This window comes from Passer montanus, unplaced genomic scaffold (assembly GCF_014805655.1).
Source record: "Passer montanus isolate IOZ18808 unplaced genomic scaffold, ASM1480565v1 scaffold10, whole genome shotgun sequence".
NCBI classification, from domain to species: domain Eukaryota; kingdom Metazoa; phylum Chordata; class Aves; order Passeriformes; family Passeridae; genus Passer; species Passer montanus.
The window spans coordinates 20,955,054-20,969,427 of NW_024356505.1; positions in this window are offsets into that span (position 1 = coordinate 20,955,054).

Sequence of the window (14,374 nt, forward strand, 5' to 3'; positions counted from 1 at the left end):
GAGGCTGAAAAAAAAAGGAATAAAACAACTGCACCACTGCATATGAGGAAAATAAGACTTGGTATTACACAGAGGCAGCATGTGAAGCCCAAATATGCAAGTAGTAGTGACATGATCTCAAAAATAACATAGTCACCAGATTTGCTCCCTAAGAAATAGCCATCTGACATGAAGGCATCAGGCGGAGGCTCTAAGTAGAAACATTTGTGCAGAACTCTGAAAGACTGAGAAGCTTAGAGAGTTCCCCATAAATTCCTCCATTGTTCAGTCAAAACTGACTTCATGTGTGTTTCAAATCAGGACAGCTCTGTGGGATTTGCAAAGCCTGATTTTCACCCTCTTTTCTCCTCCTCTTCTTGCTGGAGCAATAATTTTAATTGCTCTGGAGGGAGTATGCTGATTAGTGAAGTGCTTGAGACCATTCCATCTTACCCTGTTGGATGTCACTGCAGGCCACAGGGCAGGAAATGCAGACAAATTAAGAGAAATTTTCTCCACCTCTGGACCCTCTGTATTTAAAGCTGCCAATTGTTTACATTTTTTAAGCTTTTGTGGGGAAAGAAAAAAATAATTCAGGTCAATATCAGTTCCATTCTACATTCTTTTAAGCTCACTTAAGCCCATGCTTAAGTGCATTTTAAAGGTCCCAAAACATTTTGTTTCAGAATCTGTGCTCATGTCTCAATAACAGGGGAAAACTGTTTTGGATGAAGCCATTTATCAATAATGTGAGATGACTTCAGTAGTCTAATACTTAAGTCCACCTTAACAGTCTTTTGAACTTCTGCAAAGAGCCTGTAAAAATAACTGTAAATTTAATAAAACAATTTTGTTTATGCATCACATAATGCCTAAAAGCTCTGTGGGTATATGCATTTTCACTGGAAAGGACACCTATCATCAGGTTTGTAAATAAGAAACAAAAACCTACCTGTTGCAAGTAGAATGTCCCATAGAGGCCCTATATGCAAGTCGTGGCTGTCCCATTCCTACTCTCCACTTACAACAAAAATTTACAGAAAAAAACCTCAACTGGAAGGGAAATATATTTTACTATAGAAAGAAAAACAATTGCATAAATAATTCTTTTAGTTATGGCAGCAGAACCAGCTCTGCAAATAGGAATATGTTATTGAAACAGACAGAGGGCAAACACAGGCAAGTCATCTTCTGTTTATAATATATTGTTCTCATCTGTTTTTGTTTCATTGTGTCTTGTGTATTACTGACTGTTAACCAAAAATACACTGGCATAAATTCCTATTCAAACTGTGCTCATTCTTTACTGTTGTTCCAGAACTTGCACAGTGTGTTGAGCTACTTATGGTGGGGAAATCCATTTGGTGGAGGTATAAAAACAATAAACTACATGGGAAAAACAATTCTGAAATGTCACAGGAGCTTAATGGATGACAAAGAAAACCTTTGCATAATGTACTCTTGCCTCTTTCTCACTGTTACCACAAATTTCAAGAGATTGATAAGCTTTTATTTATTCATGGAAAATCTATTTCAAATTTTGCCAAAACCAATGGAGTGTGTGTCCATTTAACTTGATGGTGTATACACTGGGCAGTTGAAATATAAGATGGGGATAATGAGAAAGCAGTATGAAATGGGACAGGGAGAAATTTTTAAAATCCTGTCTCATTTTTTTCTTTCATTCCTGTTGGTGGAGGCTTTAGCCATTTCATTTGCCTGCTGATGAGGGTCAAGAATGGCTTTCTTTGATGAAGTGAGGCTGTGGACCTGAGATCAAAGGTAGGGAAGATAAGCCATAACTCTGTAATCTGAAGTGTAGGAGCAGTAACAGCAGTCACAGCAGCTTCAGGCACTTGTACCATATCACAAGGTGGTGTGTAGTACTTAGTCTTTCTTACTACATATCTTAAAAGCAATTCATAAGAACACTGAAGAGTATCAGCTTTCACCACTGCTCGTATGGGAATGCTCCAACTCACACTTCATTATGGCTTTGAAATATTAACCCCTTCTTACAGGCCATCAGGCTATATTCCACACTCCTTTGAAGACTGCAGCAAGATCAAGGAGGGCAGCAGTATCCTTAGCAGCATTAGGACAAGCACTGCTAGCAGGCTGAGGGAGATGACTCTGCCCCTCAGCACTGCTGAAGCCACACCTGGAGTGCTGAGTCCAGTCAGTGCTGGGTTCTCCAGCAGAAGACATGGACACACCAGTGCAATCCAGCAAAGACCCACAATGATGATGAGAATCATCTGATATACAATGGTAAGTTGAGAGAGCTGGGACCCAAAGAAGAAATGCCTCAGGGAGATGTTACCAATGTTCATAATACAAGAAAAACCTTTTACACTGTCAAGGTGGTCACAGACTTTTGCCCAGAGAAGCTGTGCAGTCTCCATCGTTGAAGATACAATAAAACCAACTGGATGCAGTCCTGGCCAATCTGCTGTAGTTGACATTGTACTAAGTTTTGCACTGGACCATGCCATATAAGGAGACAAGCTGGAATGCAAAGCATAGAATTACAAGCGTAGTTCTTTTATTCATGCACATGAGATGTCTCCTTCAAAGCAGGGCAGGCATTCAGGTGCACATTTCACTTACTGCTGCCTAACAAACACACACTAATATTTACTAATCATAGTGAAACTTTGCAAAGCAGCTGCATTTCTATGATGTCATCATCCACCTGCTTCTCTATTGATCAGATGCACCCAGAGTCAGTCTTGCTATACTTACTTATCTATAGTGACAGACGATGGGAGGGTTTCAAACATATGTTACAGGGGCTAGAATGCTGGCATTATCTTGGTCACCCAGGAGTATCTTTTATTCTTCATGGACAGTGATTAAAATTCCAAGAAGCAGAGTCCTTATCTTGGGAACCAGGTTGTCCTTCTCCTTAGTTTCTTTAGCTTGCTTGCTTAAGCATGACTGTTCAGCATCCAATGTAAACTATATATATGTTTAAAGAAAGTGACTACCATTTTATATTACAAAGATTAATTGGTATAATAGATAGGGAGTGAGATTTTCCTAAGACCCCACTGTGAGCAGGAGTTGGACCAGATGATCTCTAGAGGTGCTTTCCAGCCTCAGACATGCTATGATTCTGGGAACTCAGGGCAGGAGATGATCAGTAGGTAGATCTTAGCAACAATGACACTGGTAGTTGAAACAAAATGAGGTCCTGTTATTGTAAAGGGAATATATGCTTCCACTAAACACCTCCTTAAACATGCATGGCCAGCTAAGCAAGAGAAGATGGCAAATTACAAGCACAATACTGTGCAGGTACTTCCATGCTTTACCTGTAGAAAGCTGAGCCTTGAAAAGGAGATGTTCCATTGTTTTATGATCTCAGGTTAAAGCACTTTTTAAAGTAGCTTTATTCTTTTTATTACTTTCTGCCTTACTCAGATAAAATACGATCAGATATTTTCTGTGGACTTTCTTCAGTGTTAGCACAATTCGTTTGGAAATCTGGCTCCAGTATGGTCCTATCAATGCTTTTATATCATACTTCATTCTGGGAGCTAGAGGGCAATGGCTTCCCACAGGACATAGCAGGAGTTTCTGGGAACTGTGCTTGAGGCAGTGAGAAGGAGAAAGGGAAATGACACAATACTAGTAAATATTAACTTTCTGACAGGTGTGCAAATTGATCATGTCCATTTGAAGGGGGACTGCTTCCTCAGTGCTGCGTCCTGCAAGAGACTTCCTGATTGATAGAAGTTACTTTCTAGCTATATAAATGGCAGTATTGAGAATACTTTTGCATCCAACCAAGTATTTTTTAATGCCTTTGAACAGTCAATCATGATGGTTTTTTGAGTATATTCTCTACTCACACACAAAAAACTTCAGAAGGTTGTTCATAATTATCTCTTAAAAACTTCAATGTTCAGGCTGACAATACAAAAGGCCATATCAGTTTGGACAGAAATGCTTTTCTCAACGAGTAGCTCTTCATAAAGACTCCTAAGTGTATGAAATGAGCCCAGCTCTTCCAAAGGAGCCCAGCTCTGTCACTGCCTTTCTGTGGAGATGATAAAGCTTTTGTAGAAAGAGACAGAACTTTGGCAAAAGTTTCCAAACATTTCATAGACAGATTTAAAAGGATCCCATTGTAAGAAATGAAACTGATGCAGACTTGCAATGGAAAGTGACAGTTGTGCTGGGTCGTTAAATAATAAGGAAAAAAAGCGGAGGATCATTTCTTGATTAGAATCTGAGGTAAATATACAACAGACAAGGAGCAAAGAAGATAAATAAAGGATTAGACATCTAAGGAGTCCTTTCAGATATAAACCTCTATCACAGTTCAGTTAAACATGAAATGCAAATACCAGCATGTTGGAAATCCTGCTCCACCTAAAAAGATAATATGTATGTATCTCCTCAGGCTGTGCTGTGTTCCAGGGCAAAGTACAAACTGCTGGTCAGAGGGGATGTCGTGACTCAGATACAATTAAATGTACAATTATTAGGGCAGAACTTCTGAACTAGAGTACTTCACCAAAATACAACCCAACCAAATGTAACATATGTTCTTATTTAGGAAAGAACTGTCCAATGTCAACATCGATATCTTCGTCAAGCTACAACTTTTTTATTGTAGGGCTAAAAAAGTAGCTTCTCTATAACTTGTTTTAATTTTAATAATAATTGAGTAAGGATGTCTTGCAAAGTCAAGACTAGTGCTTATCTGGGAGAAAACAAAAATTGTATTGGGCATGATTCATGTGTTTTCCTTAGAGAGACACTTTCTTCTTTAACTTTAGCATGCTGATGTTATGTATGCTGATTTATCAAATCATATTAAATTCAAAACTTGGCTTTCAATCATTTTTCAAGTCCTTTTAAGTCTAACATACTTAGTCACCCACACAAGTATCTGACATGTACATTTGAATATTCTGCAGCTCTATTCTAAACAGCAGGCTGGGACACTGAAAAAAACTAGATTCCACTGGAAACTCTTCTCAAGTGTGTCTGAAAGATACAGTCAAATGTGGAAATGAGGGAAAAAAGTTTAGAACAGGCCTAAAAGATATTTTATGTTTCAGACAGATTCAGCACTGGGGTGAGAACCCTGTCTCCCACCAACCTCTGCCATTCAGGAGAGCCCAAGGAAATCCAGCAAGTCTGAGAAAGTGCAGCAGCTGTGATGGGAAGGAGGAACGGTGGGAAGAAAGGCATTTCCCAGTGTTTGCTTAGTTGTTTGTCTTCTTGGTTTCTTAACACCCCAATCAGTAGTTAAAGGTTGCAATTGACAATAAACTAAGTCAAACTCTCCAAGTCAAGACTGTTTTGCCTGCAGTACTTGTACATTTACTAATAACCCGTGGGATCTGGCACAGTGTATTATGTGCTAAACACTATGCCTATCTTAGTGTATACTGCACTCTATGCCTATATTAGTTTAGAGAAATAGAGATTTTATTATTTGTGTACAGTAGTTTGCTTGTTATAAAACTGTATTTTTAGCAGTAGTCCAATAGTAAACGCAGATGTTTAATAACAATCACAATTGCACTGTTTGCAACTGTATTTAATTATATATCACAGAAAAAGACTGACAGAATGACTTTTTACAAGAATTTCCTATTTCCACTACTTTGTAAAACAGTTTTACATGGCTCGTAATTTTTTTTTTTTTTTTTTTTTAACTAAGCTGTCCCACACCTCCAATGTGTTTGGTGGTAATTAAAGCCAAAAGGCTCAGTAGCCTCCAAATGTGAGGTCAAGGAAAAAAATATATTGTATTGACTATGCTAAACAACTCTACCAGCTTTTCCCAGCATGCTCAGGAATTTTTTGCAGCATGTTCAAATAAGGCTTCACTCTGCTAGAAGAAAAAGAGGATATGTGAGGGGAAATTTGTCTGCACAGGCCTAATTTTGTCAAGTTTCAGGGCCAGAAAATACTGCCATTCATATGCAGGCTAGGTGGGCATATGCAAACTCAGGATTTAACAGCAGGGTCTGCACACAGGTGACAACCCCAGAAGTCACAGGTCTGGGCTGTGATGGGCCAGGTGAGTGCCAAGAGCTCAGCCCTGCACTGTCAGTCCTGAGTCTAGAAACCTGGAGGAGACAACCTTACACAACCTGGTTGTAGAGGAGCCAAAGGCAGGTCTGCAGGAAGGAGCAGAGACAGGGAGCTGTGTGGCTTTCCCAAAACCACTGTGGTGCTCTGTCAGCAGCTCCCTCCACTGTGCTGGTGGAGCAGTCAGGGTCCCCATCGTGCCCAAGTAGCCTTTAGGGACTGTGAACTGCACAGGAACAGGGACTGAGGAATCCTCTCTTGGAAGAGTGCATTGGGAGGACGGAAGTTAAAAGTCCTGGGAAATCTTCCCAGTCTAAAAAGAGTTAGAAATACAGAACATGGTGGGGTCTTCACATGCAGTAACAGAAAGGGAAATTTTCACTAAGAAGAACTTAGGGGAAACAGACTGGAGCATGGCTGGTAAGACTTAGGATGGGAACTGTGGCAGGGTCTAGACTGGGCAAGAAGGAAAATGAGCTGAGAAATAGATGCCAGAAAGTGATGAAACAAGAGGCAGATATGGAGAGCTGTGATGTTCAAGGGAAAGAAGAATGGAGGGGAGGGGAGGGGAGGAAGGGAAGGGAAGGGAATACTTCTTGTGCTGAAGACTCTCAAGATTGCAGCCAGAGCAGGGACAATAGCACTCATGATGTAAGACAGAACAAAGAGATTTTCAAGAAAAGATAAAATGGAGGAGCATACAGTGTCTTCTAACAGATAAAGGGCTTCTGTAAAGAAGTGGATAAAAAGTAAGGTAGAAAAATATTCTCCATGCCTAAGGTGGCCATGGTCTGAGAGTAAAAACTCACTATAGGAAAGATTCAAGCTATACCACAATAACTAAAAAAAAAGGTATCAGTAAAAGTGATAGACTGGGATAGGCTGGGTATTCCTAGGGAAAGCATCCACAAAGGACATCTCCTAGCTGTTCAACACCACAGGATAATCTCTTAGAGGCAGAGATGAAACTTGTGCAAAGAATGTGCCTATGAAAATGTTAGTTAATTCAATGTTCAAGTACATAGCAAGAGCATGTCTTTTCTTTTCAGAAGCTGTTGTGATTACAGACTGTGACAGTCTTGTTACCAGAACCTCTAAAACTCCAGCTGTCCACTTAAAGATTTGAGCATATCTCTGCAAGAGTATAAGATTTGAGTAACACATATTAATATTTTTTGTGGATATTTCTTTACAGTGACTATTTACACAACCCTCTTTTCATACACTTTAGGTGGGTAGCCATACGTACCACATGTGTTATCTGGTAATGCCTGAACTGAAATCCCAGGTCTGTCATTTAGTCTCCATGTAGGGGAGCATAAAGTAAGTGATTTTATGCCAATATTTCCATCTGTGAAATGAAACACATTCCTATTTACTCATACTACAGACGCAACAATAGTTTAGTATTTGTATGTGAAAATTTTACACACTGCTGCTGCCTAGTCCTCCCCTCACCTCTGCCTGGTGCAATGAGCAGTGTTTCTAGTACTCACACTTCACACTTCCATTTCAAACCAAAATTGTGTGGCCCAAGTTTTTCTACAGAACAAATGTGCTTCTGCTTATTTCTGGGTTCTCGGGGCTTTTTCTCACACAAATGTGTACAGGACCCAAAAATATTCGGGGGCTGAAATAACCTGATACATCCGTGAAAGGAGAAAATAAGGCAGGAGGAATTTGATGGGAAAGGAGCGCTGGGTTTCCCGCAGGAGGAACCTGATGGGAAAGGAGCGCTGGGTTTCCCCAGCAGGAGGAATTTGATTTTTCCCTCAGGCGCAGCTCCAAGGCCCGGGCCGGCAGGGGGCGCTGCTGCTCCGCGCCATGGCGGGGCTGAGGCGGCGGGCGGGGACAGCGGGCGCTGCGGTCAGTGCAGCCTGTACAAAGAAACACCAGTTAAACGAGCAATGTGTTTTACCCAGGTCTTACATTTTTACAGAGATATGATCCAGCTGTATGGCTGAAGGGGTGCTGATGGCGAGACTGCCACAGTCTGTAATCACAATGGCCTCTGGAAAGACGCGCTCTTGCCACGTACCCTGGTCGCTGCAGCAAGAGAGCCCCTGGCCCTGCGGGGACATGTGGAAAACGCCATCCCCACGGGAGAGTCCCACAGCCGTGCGGAAATCGCTCCAGAAGCTGCGCAAGGGCAACCGAGACAGGGCGGGACAGGGCCCTCCCCTTCTCCCCTTCTCCCCTTCCCGACAGCGTCGTGAGCCCATGTACGAGTAAGCGGCGGTGGTACCGAGAGGGGTCTGGGTGTGGACCAGTGTGTCACCTGTGCCAGGGCCGGGGCAGATGTCCCTCTCCATCGCTGCCACCGTTTGGGCAAATGCTGAACAGGAGCACCAGAGGCCGACAGGGCTGCAATGACATGGATTTTGTTCAACCACAAACACCCGTGCTGGGAAGATTCACACGGGCCCGATCCGGGTGTCAGTGTGGCAAGAGTTAATGCATCTCGAGCGGTGAGAGTGCCTGGGCTCAGCTGGAGGGACTTACCTGGTCCAAAGAGAACGAGGAGAGCCAGCACACCACAAGAAGTTTCTCACTGGGCTGATTCCAGCTAGAAGCATCAACCCACCCTTCCGTGAAAGGAGTGTTGGCTGTGACAAATCCATATTGCTTATTTGATGAGTCTGCTGCAGAAAGCTTTTTCTGGTTTCCCTTTGGCTATTAGAACCACAAATCTTCACTTTATGTAACATGTCACAAGACAACTTTTGACTTCCCCTTTGTAGGCCCTTGCTTGTTCCTTGCTGTTGCTTAAGAGCTCAGAATAAAAACCATTCTTTTTCCTACTCAGCAGCTGTGTTCCCTGAGAGCAGTTCAGGGCTCCACCACTTCTTGCTGAGCCAAATTGTAGCACCAGCTTCCATCCAGCTATGGTTGCATTGGGAGAGGTGTGGTTTCACAGCACATGAAGACTAACAGAGAAAGTTACAATTGCAAAGAATATAGTAATGAATTAATAATGGTAATGAGAAATGAGGAAGGAGGGAAGAAGGGAGACCTGGTTTTGTGCTAACTTCGCAGTCTTCAATTATAACTCCTGTGTGGAAATCTTTTAACTAAGGGAAATGAGAAAAGAACACAAACTGACTGGTTTAGTACAAGCAGTCAAGATGAATCCAGTTTATGCATGCAATGGGATGTGTGTGCTGTAATGAAACAAAACCTAGGAAGAGTTACGTACCTCAGACATGAGTTACCACCTCATGATAGACTGCCCAGTGGACAGTGCAGAACAGAAACAAGAAAAAACCGCTCAGATCCTTCATGAAACTCCTATTGGCATCAGATACAGATTTCAAGATGATGATCAGTGATGATGATTATTTGTGCGTTACATGTTAGTATATGGACCTGCTCTCCCAAAATGCCAAGCAGAAGGCAAAGATAGAGCAAGAATGACAGTCTTGTTAAAGGGAGGGTGTTTTAAAATCCTGCCTACTGAAGCTGTTTATAATTGGTTTTACAAGTAGGGCTTTTACATTGTAACAACTAATCTTTCTGGCTAAATTTCTTCAATTTGCAGTTGCCATGAAAAGGGCAGTAGCAAAAGAAATAAAATAAATATAATAGCAAAGAGAAATAATCTTTATTGAGATCAAGCTGAAATGTCAAAGACTTAGGGTCTATAGTGTTCTGATAAGATACACCGTTATGTGAACTTTCCCTCCCAGAGCCATCCATCCCTATTATCACAGCCTGGAGATGGTTCTGTGTCAACTTTGCATCTGCATCAGTAACTCATTCTGTTCAGCCATCTGTTCCACAGACATCAAACTGTTAAGAAGCCCCAGTATGGCACAATCTAGTCCAGTAACACAGAAACAGAAAAGAAAAGATCTCATTACCATTTGAATTCACAGGCTCTCCTGTGATACACATACAATATTTTCTTATATTGACATGAACATGGTAATTTGGTAAGTAAATTCTCAGTTATAACACAGAAATTAAAATCAAACACTTAACATGCAACAGCTTTATTCAGAGGCAAAATAGTTATTAAGTTAAACTAAGATTTGAGGTAGTTGTTTCTCATTTTGCAGACTTCAACAGAATTAGAAAACATTCATTTTAACTAGGATGACTATTACATATTGCCCATTTCAACTTCTGAAGATTTCACCACTAATTTGTAGTCAAAATGAAATAGGCATTTAAAAGCTAAGGTCTCAGAAGAAAATTATGATAAGAGAATGCTGACAGTGCAATTTGAGATTTCTTGTTTTGTTTCTATTTATTCCAGCCCATATATGATTGAAACTTAGTATTTTAATTTCAATTTGCCATGTTGTCTTTCTAAATTAATGTGTCCCAAGAGCTTGTAAAGTTATATCTGCCTAATTCAGTGGCTTTTGATACTTTTTTCCTAGGATTTTTTGTACTATAGAGCTAGGATAATTAAAGGCCAGAGAGCTGGATTCCATTCTGGCCTGTAAATCTTCAACAGAACTGGTGCTGGAGTTTCAATAACAAAATCATTATTGTGAATGATTACTGAGCCAGAGAAAACCATTGATTGACATTCAGATTCTTAACTGAATTTGCAGATGCTGCGAAGTGAGATTTGGTGGGAGGTCTGTGACTCATTGAGAGGGGATCTTAGTCTCACAGTTTTAGAGAGCTCTCCTTCAGAGACACACTGCACTCCAGCATTGCTTTTGGGTTTGGGGAGACAGGGACTGAAGAATCACGCACTAGCAGTGTGCTCTAGCCTCGTTCAAAGGAACATGAATGCTGTGTTTAAAACAGTAATCCCTTTTGCTAATTAACGTGTGATCTGATTGGTAAATTAGCCTCTATGAAGTTTTTGCTACCACAGCTCAAGTATTTTGAGAACCTAAGGGCTTTTATTTTTAAAAGAAGCTCTCCCAGGAGAAAGGCAAAGATACATTTGACCCTCTTTTAACTTTTAACAAATTATGAAATGTAATCATCTGTTGTGACATAGTCTCCACTGAAGAGCTGGATATACATCCTGATGCAGCTTGGGACTGTGCAGCATGCATGCCATTAGATATACTATACTCTAAGCCATGTGTTAAATTCTATTATGTTCTAAAGGTTTAATACAACCTTTTTGTTTTTACATGACACTTTGATCTACTCACATATTTTTAGTGCACAGACCCTGTCTTTAGAGCTGAAACTTGCTCAGCCTTGTGCTATAGCTTTCATTTCACCTCTATCTTTGTTTTATATAACTCTCCCTACACTGTCTCTGGGGAAGAAATACACCAGACTTGTGTCCCCCAACAGAGCCGTGGTCTCTAAGGAAACTCGTGCATTAATTAAGGAATAGTATAATGGGTATGGTTTTGTTTTGTTAACCAGTGCCCCAAGGAGCATCGTTTCACTTACATGAGTATTTTACCCCCTCCCCCCACTAGCAAATATCAGCATATTTCTGTTAACTGTTCTGTGGCTATGTTCAAAACAATACTTATGAGCTAAAATTTTGTCTTTTGAAATAGCAAGGAAACTGGCACATGAATTTAATTTCTGTAGTAATTTGGCGCTGTCTTCTCTGGTTACTGGTGTTGGCCTCCCCCTCAAAATGTTCTAGTATTGAAGCCAACACCCATGGCCACACACTGGGTGTGCTTGGCAGCTGCAAAGCCCAGATGCCAACCGCTGGAATGCATTTTACGTACCAGTGTCTCTGCCTGTGGCTTGGTTTCTTGGCCAGCCTTTAGTAAAGTCTCTTCTCTGGACTCATCTGACTCCAGCGCCTGCTGCTCTTGCAGCTGTGGAACTGAAGCAAAAGCAGTTTACAGAAGATCTGTCTCACCATTCCAGGAACCTCTGGCCTGCACCATCTCCCAGCAAGATACATACACTGAGTCCTTTTAGCATGTGAAAGAAATATATCCCATTTGCCTGTACTTATTGTGGAGGACCAAGTGTATGGATTGACAGGGGTCTGAAAGGACACAGCACCCTGGTAAACCTGACAGACACCACTGAAAGCTACTTTTTAATGTCTCCCAATTTCGGAAGGAAGGAAGGAAGGAAGGAAGGAAGGAAGGAAGGAAGGAAGGAAGGAAGGAAGGACCACCTGTCAAGCAAGAGTAAGTTGTTCTGTTGTCTGGATATATTTAGCAAGTAACAGAGAAAATGATATTTCCACAGAAGATCAGTTAGTGTAGTAAAAATTAAAAATATGGCTTATTTCCATAAGTTATTTACTGAGTAGCTGTTTGTAGAATAGTTATTAATATTTTATATTTTGTAGTATTTCCAATCTTAATGCTTTCACTGTAGCATTCCGCTGTGGTTTCTTTGCTACCCTCTAAACTTCCAGACTTGCCTGGAAAGCTGGCAGCTCTCTAAAGACCTGCCAGGCTGAACACTGGAGGTGTCTTGCTACACACCCACAATGCAGAAATTGCCTTAGCTGGATTACATGCCTCTGACTGCACCAGAGGAACACAGCTTCTGGTAAGAAGCTGCAGTAAGCAAATGTGGATTCATCAAATACTGAAACACTCACCAAGCTAATACTGAATTGCAACCATTGACTCAATAACTATCTGCAACACTACAGAAATTAATTTTACACCCCTAATTTGTACTTGCTTTGGTGTGTACAAGGGTAATTGAAGGATAATCTCAACTCCCCACGTTGTATTTAAGCATGGCTGTAGCTTGAGAAAGTGGATGTTTAGTCCCACTTTTGAATTGTATTTAAAAGCAATTATTTTGACAGTTGATGCTACTGGAATACTACTTTTAGCTATCTGCAACACTACAGAAATTAATTTTACTCCCCTAATTTGTACTTGCTTTGGTGTGTACAAGGGTAATTGAAGGATAATCTCAACTCCCCACGTTGTATTTAAGCATGGCTGTAGCTTGAGAAAGTGGATGTTTAGTCCCACTTTTGAATTGTATTTAAAAGCAATTATTTTGACAGTTGATGCTACTGGAATACCTGCTGAGTCAGATAGCCTTGCAGTATTTTTTGTAGAATTGTTCAAACATTTATTTGTTTCATATAGATGTTTTATATGAGGTCAGTTAGGACAAAATCCATCAGAGGTGTCCACCTTTGTAAGAAACACAGCAGGTAGTTATGGGGTATATTAGTGAGAAAGGTCTGTTATGACACATCTCTCAGTCACCAGCATTCTCCTTCTATAGAATTTCATTTTCACTATATTTAAGTATTTTGCCAATACTGTGAGCCTGTTTATCAAGATTCACGTTACACACTTTCTCTTGATTTTAATGCCTGTAGAAGAAAATATAGATCTATATGAACATAAGCTTCTTTCCACCAGATAAAAATGAGCTCAATATAAAATTACTTGAGGGGGCATTAAGTCTGCTTGAAGCTAGTGCCAATTGCAGGCCCAATCCCTTTGACAAGAAGAATAAAATAATTAAAACCTGAACAGTGAATAATCTCAGGGAACTTTTTTTAATAACTCCCCAGTAACAGAAGAGTCAGACCTTTCATTATATAAGTTTGTGGTGGTTTGACGACATAGTTCATAGGTTCCCTCTCATTTTGGTATTTCAGCTTTCTTTTGAGCTCAGTTGCATCTTCTCATGCACAGAGGCATTTGACACATGGTCCAGAGTGCTTTAAGCAGCAGGAGGGAAATGGAGAACTTATAGAGATATTATAAATGTTACAGAGAAAGGTAAGGTTAGATTGCAGGTTGATTTCTGATAATAAGAGAGCTTAACTCATGAGCAGACCTACTTAATATTTTAAACATAAACCTGTGAGGAACTGATATTCATGTTTCAGTGAGTAGTACCCTGACATCATGCCAAGAGTGAGTTTGAAAACAGTTTCCTTGCTGATGAGAGTGACTGTAATGCTCATGATGACATTTTCTGACCTGCATATAGAATGGAAACCTAGACTTAGATAGAAATTTAATAATACAGTATTTCAAGCTGTTCAAAAAAGCTGATCTTCACTTACAGTAGCATCTTGACACTTCCTTTCTTACAGTTTTGTTTCATTTTTAGTAATGTGAAGCCATCTTCCCATTCACACATTTGAAGGAATAAAAACAAAATGCTATTAGCATTTAATGGTAGAATGAAGATTTCAGTATCTCCTTGCACTATATTTACGTCTATGAAGGTGCATTATTTCAGTGGAAGAAATCCTGGTTTCATGCTAGTTTTCATCCTTTGAATTAGATAGACTAGAAAAAAAACAGGCAGTGCATTTTAACTATATTTAATAAAAATTAAAGTGGATATATCTTTATTTTTCATAAAAATTATTGAGGTATATAGTACTGTTCATATTTGAAGGTGAACATTCTTGTTTCTTCTGAATTAACATGAAGGATCCCCGGTG